At 36.9% G+C, this 6,590-nt stretch overlaps 1 protein-coding gene and 1 long non-coding RNA gene across 4 annotated transcripts in view; one reads left to right on the plus strand and one right to left on the minus strand.

Annotated features, from left to right (window-relative positions):
• The window catches only part of LOC139968307 (caspase-6-like), a 120,616-nt gene extending 116,207 nt beyond the window's left edge, over positions 1-4,409 (minus strand). For both annotated transcript variants that reach the window (XM_071972611.1, XM_071972610.1), the window contains exon 1: positions 3,797-4,409. The gene's annotated coding sequence lies outside the window, so the exon portion shown is untranslated. The remainder of the gene's footprint in view (positions 1-3,796) is intronic.
• LOC139968444 (uncharacterized) overlaps positions 1-6,590 on the plus strand; it is a 143,514-nt gene that overhangs the window by 60,230 nt on the left and 76,694 nt on the right. The window lies entirely within an intron of this gene.

Consider the following 6,590-nt stretch of genomic DNA (forward strand, 5'->3'; position numbering starts at 1 on the left):
AATGTCATTTTCAGTTAATTTTAGACATTCGTCACACATTTGTCACTATGCTAGAACTAAATTTTGAAGTTTCGTCCTGTCACAGTTGTATTCGTCACTTTTATGTGCAGTAGTAATAGGGTACACCGTGAATGTTCACTGTCACTGGGAGAGGAAGGGGGGGGGGGGGGTAGGTGGAATACCTTAAGATAGAAGAACATAATCGAAGGGGAGGTACATTGGTCTTATTAATTTTAAAAAGAACGTCCACGGTTTACTTTAATGTATAAAATAGACAAGGAATGGGTTATACGCAGGTATCAACATACGTGTTTTAGAATGTTTTTCTTAAGTGGCATGGATGGAGTCGGATATGACGAGGGGAGGCAAGGAGAGCTGGCTGTTGAAATGGTGGTATATTGGTCTTAATTTAACAAAACGAACGCCCACGTTTTGTTGCAATGTATAAAATAGACAAGGAATTTGTATGGGTTATGGGCGGATGTAAATGTTTCAGTATGTCTTTCTTGGGTAAAATGGAGGGTGTCGGATCGAGAGATGTTGAGGAAGGGAGGACAAGGAGAGCTGGCTGCTGAAAGGGTGATATATTGGTCCTATTAATTTTAAAAGAACCCCCATCATTTTCTACAATGTATAGAATAGACAAGGTATATGATGAAATGTGAACACATGCAGTTGCAAAAATAATCGTTCCAGTGGCGTAACTCGGAACTCTTATAAAGCACTCAAACTACGGAAAATTGTGTGCAATTCTTCATTTTCGAGTTAGTGTATTACGTGAAGTGTCTCTGACAATAGTTTCTAAGTATCCTCCAAACGCTTTGGGAAGCTTTTCCACTATACTATCCCCTTAAACGGAATGTGAAATTTTCTTACGCTCACAGGCACATTCATAATATCCAACCCAACCTCGTGTGAATCCTCAGATTTAAAGAAGGAAACAACTGTGCCATTGATCAAGTGTTTCCAAGTTGTACTATAGTAGGTTGTTCCTTCTTTTTATTTCCTTCCAGTAAACATATAAAAAAATTCTTACGCTTACAGGCACATTCATAATATCCAACCCAACAACTTTACCATTGTTCAAGTATTTTCAAGTTGTACTATAGTAGGTTGCTCCTTCTTTTTATTTCCTTCCAGTAAACATATTTAAAAAATTCTTACGCTCACAGGCACATTCATAATATCCAACCCAACCTCATGTGAATCCTCAGATTTAAAGAAGGAAACAACTGTGCCATTGTTCAAGTGTTTCCAAGTTGTACTATAGTAGGTTGTTCCTTCTTTTTATTTCCGTCCAGTAAACATATAAAAAAATATTACGCTCACAGGCACATTCATAATATCCAACCCAACCTCGTGTGAATTCCTCAGATATAAAGAAGGAAATAACTGTGCCATTGTTTAAGTGTTTCCAAGTTGTTCTGTAGTATGTTGTTCCTTCTTTTTATTTCGTTCCAGTATACATATAAAATGTATAGAGAGGAGTCATATAATACCTCAACAAGACGAATCACTCATATAAAAGTTTTTTTTAAGATGATAGGGTACCAAACAGTCCAAGAATAACTCATATAAAAGGGGAGAAAATGTCAAGATGATAGTAAATCATATAAAATACATCTACTAATACAAAAGTTATTACATAAAACGATATAACAACAGACTACAACAAACATTCTAAGCAATTTATAAAGCAGCACGGTAAATAAATGAGTTGCTGAAAACTTACGTTTGGTATTTTATGGGGATTTTTTAGATTTCTGCTCGATTTGTGCACTTTTTAGTAAAGTATACAAAGGGATATTCTGTCACTGTAAATCTTATTAGCCATTCTTGTAAACTCAGGTCTTGCAGCAGCATTTACTTTTCCTAAAAGTATATTGTGTTCTAAATTAACATAGCTGATGTGTATTTAAGAAACTTAAATCTTCTTTTCTTTGCTTTTTGTTTTGCAATATAAAATGGTACCAGACAGTCACTGTATAGATCACATGTGCCAGGTTGTATAATAGTATTGAAAACATTTTCCTTAGCATTTTGGTTAAAGAAAGACACAATGTTAGTCACACTAGATACTATATAATATACTTTATAATATACTATATAATATACTTTATTAATATCTTGATGCTTTGCAAGAACATGTCAAACTGTCGCCGCTGTATACTCCCAGTACTCAGTTTTGGAGGTTCTAGCTACATGAGATCCCTCATTAATAATAATACGTTGCGATCTTGATAGAATGATACCTTCATGTTTGATGGTTTATTTTCAAAAACGAATTTTCTTTATGGGGGGGGGGGGGTGGGTGCGCAATGAAGTCTGTCGGTCACATCTTGGAACTATGTCATTAACAGAACACTGAAATTTCACAGGTCAGTTTCAACAGAGCTCTTATGAATTGTGCATGATACAGCAGTATATCATTGGCATATTTTGTTATAGAAATATGTGAGTTTGATCTAATTTCATCAGTATATATAGTAAATATTATAGCATATAATGGCCCTCCCCCACCCCAAGGCACACCAACCATTATTCCCAATATTTCCGATAACCCTTTATCCAACCTTACTTGTCTGGGCCATCCTTAAAGAAATTGTGTCAGCCAATGAATAAGCCATGTTTCTTTGATAAATCGTAAAAGATCCTTCATTAATTGATTTGGCAAGACAGTGTTAAACGCACTTGAAAAGTCAAGAAAAAGACCCGATTCCGATCTGCAACACCAAGTGCCTTTTCCTTTCTGATGTCAAGCAACCTTTATGGGTTAATAATCCCAATATATGGAAACCAGGGCTGAGGATGCATCAGTTTGGTGATGTTCATTTGGTTTGTATGTCCATGTTCTGACTTGGTTTATTTTCCCAAAAGGTCTGGTATAACTTCCCCTATGATCCTGAACTTCTTAGCCTGTGGAAAAAAAACATGCAAGGTCTAACCCCCCCCCCCCTCCTCGAACTTTGTAGTAAAGTAGCTACTTAAGTATAAACTATGCAAGTACCTTCCAAAGTTTCATGTAAAAGTATGTGTAGGTTTATAATGAAAATGAATACTGGTGGAAGTCTTAAGCGGAAATGAGCTGGCGTTTGCATGTTTTAATTTGTCATAATACTGGTATTTGTTTTTTGAACTGTTTACATTCACATTGATAAGGAGACAGGACACCAACAGATTACATTATATCGCCCCCCCCCCACCATCCCAAGTGGCACTACGACATTACACATTGGCAAAAAATAGCTCTATGCTTAGACTTTTAAAAACCAATTTACTCCCGTACCGTGCAAGATAATGACAAGGATCTTGGTGATATAAGTTCATTATGATGGTTTGGGATTCCTTCCCTTTAATCCTTAGGTATGGTTAGTCTAACTCTAAGAATGGCTTTAATTAATTAACCTTTGTCTAGGTAATGTAGTCTTTGCAGTCACAATTAAAATTTGAGTGATTTATTCATCAGTTTTATACGAGTTACAACCATTGAAATCAATGTCCGTCAGTGACTTACACCACCTGTTTCCTCATTAACACACAGCTCTAATTAAATGTACCGACAGTCACACTGTTACACCGATTCAGTAGAGATAACTAGCGTTACTCCAGTCTACTGTCTATAGCTACTCGTGCAACATATACAAGCATAGAATGTTCTGAAATCCTAACACTAGGCTACTATTCAGGTATATTATTGTTGACCCACACCTCATTCTGTTTTCACGAGTTATGCTATCGTGTATGAAATACTGTATTAATCAATTAAATGACGAGGTGGAAATAATAAAGATATTACCTTCCCATAATCCTGGGTGTTTTTAAATGGCAGTTAGTTGGTTCTCAAGTCAGTATGACATGCATGGTTGTTATGTTCGGCTTGTTCCAAAGGGTAATATTCGTCGATATGCAAAACTTGATGCATGGACCTTATACAAATAGTGCTACTGAGTGGTTGGCACGATGACTAAAGTATTCGTCAGTATGTAAAAGCGAGAGTGGGACTTAGATGGACAGTCGTCAAAAATGAGTCAGAAAAACGAAAATATATACAGTTTTAAAACTTATAACCCGGCTCAACCGATTCTTCACCCTCGAAGATCACATTCGCCCTACGCGAAAACGGGGACGATATATCATATCGAATTACCACTATGTGAATTGCCACAATTAGTGAATTACCACCATCAGTGAATTACCACAACTTCCATCATTGAGTTAACACTATGCAATACATCAGTGAAAATAACTAAAAATATAAATCAGCATCACATCCTTTGCACTTGGCCGACCTGAAAATGTATGAGTTTGTTTGCCCACGGTCAGAGGTGAACCTTCAATGTGTGTAAAAATGACACGTGCATGTCCGACACTACAAATTATAACAGGTCATTCGAAGTAGTACATATGACAACTCCAAACATAAATATCTAGGCTCTACATCATTCCACAGTCACTCTACTATTATGAGGTGAAACAGTAGCTTTCACTGTCTGAACCCCCCCCCCCCCCACACACACACAATGATACTAAATTCAGTTCATGGTCACTAAACAGTCAGTCTGCAGTTGGAATATTCTCAGATGCAGCTAGAAAGATGGCAGTGAAGTTGCAGAACAGCGGGTTCATTGTTATGACCTAACGAAGCGAAAGTGCTAACAAGTTCCCAACAGAAAAAAAATTAGTAGCACAAATGTTGGATTCTGTGCAATGCAGCTTACTGCACATAGGACCGTGGTCGATCATAAATTTTGGAATAAAAATGTTTTCAAAGACGTCTTCCAAATTACGACCATGTTGCACGGACAATAATAAGGGGTTTACGACGGGCCAGAGTAGTTATCTGTGTCTTCGCAAACTCAATTTTTAGGCCTTATGATCATTAGATGGTGTATGACGGAATCAGAAAATTGGAGAAAAATAGAGGGCGTCTGACATTAATTGCTTGGCTGGATTCATTGTGTAGACCCTTTAAAGGAAATACAAAGTTGGAGCAGGTTTTATGGGTAGGCTTTATAGGGAAGAGCCGGTATCAATTCGCCAGTCAAGAAATAGTCCAATGAAACTGTTTTCGTCCTCAGATGCTTTCCATACAATTTAATACAGGGGGAGGTAGTTGTCACGGTTAATCCTAGGGGCTGTATTTCGTGCCATTAAATAGAAACTATTGCATACATTGATAGCCTTACTGTGGCTAGTTAATCCTATACAAAAAAATATGAAAGACTGGATTTAAGAGCCAGGTTATGGTTCGTTTGGACTTGTTTAATCTGTAGAATATTTGCGTAAAAACTTTTTGCATAGACACCTGCGTCTCAAAATATCGTTTTGACCGGAATTGTAACTAAGCAGCTTAAGCGAGTGTGGCCTTGTTAATTAAACATTTTTTCGGATGGCAAAATTAGGGATATTTTCATGCCAAAATTAGTTTCCACGCAGAGGAAACACATCTTAAAGAAGCTCCACATTGTTGTAACTAAATTCACCAGAAGTCGCCAAAAGATAGTAATTTTGTAGCCAGTCCGGTTTGTATAAAGGCAGTTATATTAAGTGTGTGCGTGGCAGTTTATCAATTGTGAAAGTTACTTTTTTAATTGAACACTGTCTGGGTGTTAACGCCTATCGTCGTCGCATCGTGTAGGGAGACAGATGTCAGGAGAGAGAGCTCTGGGTGCTGTCTTTCATGTAAATAAACTTTTACGTTATTTCTCTAGATGGCTTGGATAAATTTGCCAGAGTATACCATTAATATACGGTCAAGAACTGTATTCGTTTCCGTACCCTAGGGCATGGAACTATCTGAACTACAAATTTGTTCAAGAGAAAAGAAAAAGTTAAAACCATAATTTAAGCATTTCTTGATCGTTTAAGCAAACGCTCGGGAAGATGCTAGAAAGCATTACAGTTTGGCTGAGGGCCAGAAACCTACTTCATAACCTGGGGCGAGCGTGTTCCCGTTTCTACCTTCGAGTTATCTTCTTGTTCCCGAGATTGGAGCGTTTGGAACTAGCACTATACAGTATATTCATATATACCACCAAATGGATTTGAGTATTAAAATTATTAACAGGAGGACGCTACATTGACTTCTTACTATATATGCTTTAACAGTGGTAAAAGAAAATCATAGACAAGAAAACAAACTGGAAATTGTGAATTCCCTCCTCAGTTATAAAGTCTGTATCAATTAAGTATATTGTTTGTATAAAGTAATCTGGACATCATTTTGTACCCTAAGAAAGATATTGCCGATGAGAAAGTTTGACTTGAAAATATTTAAGAAACGTAGCCTATAATAAATTTGATTCCATTATAAATTCATTTTGATGTCAATAAATATTGATCGATCAAGATAGTCCGAATTCGTTTTTATATTCTATTCCAGTGTTCTTGATTCGTCTTAAACTATAATTCAGTGGTCATTATTTTGAAAGCGGTCACAGACATCATGATCAAAAGCTCTGATGCTGCCAAATAAATTGGTAGCCGTCACTAACGGACGTCAGGCTAGTGCACAATTTTTCATAGGCCTATATTAGATTGTTGGAGTGGGTCGGTTTGGTACGAATGTCTGACACAAACTAACCGCAATC

This window comes from Apostichopus japonicus, chromosome 1 (genome assembly GCF_037975245.1).
Source record: "Apostichopus japonicus isolate 1M-3 chromosome 1, ASM3797524v1, whole genome shotgun sequence".
In the NCBI taxonomy this organism is placed as follows: Eukaryota; Metazoa; Echinodermata; class Holothuroidea; order Aspidochirotida; family Stichopodidae; genus Apostichopus; species Apostichopus japonicus.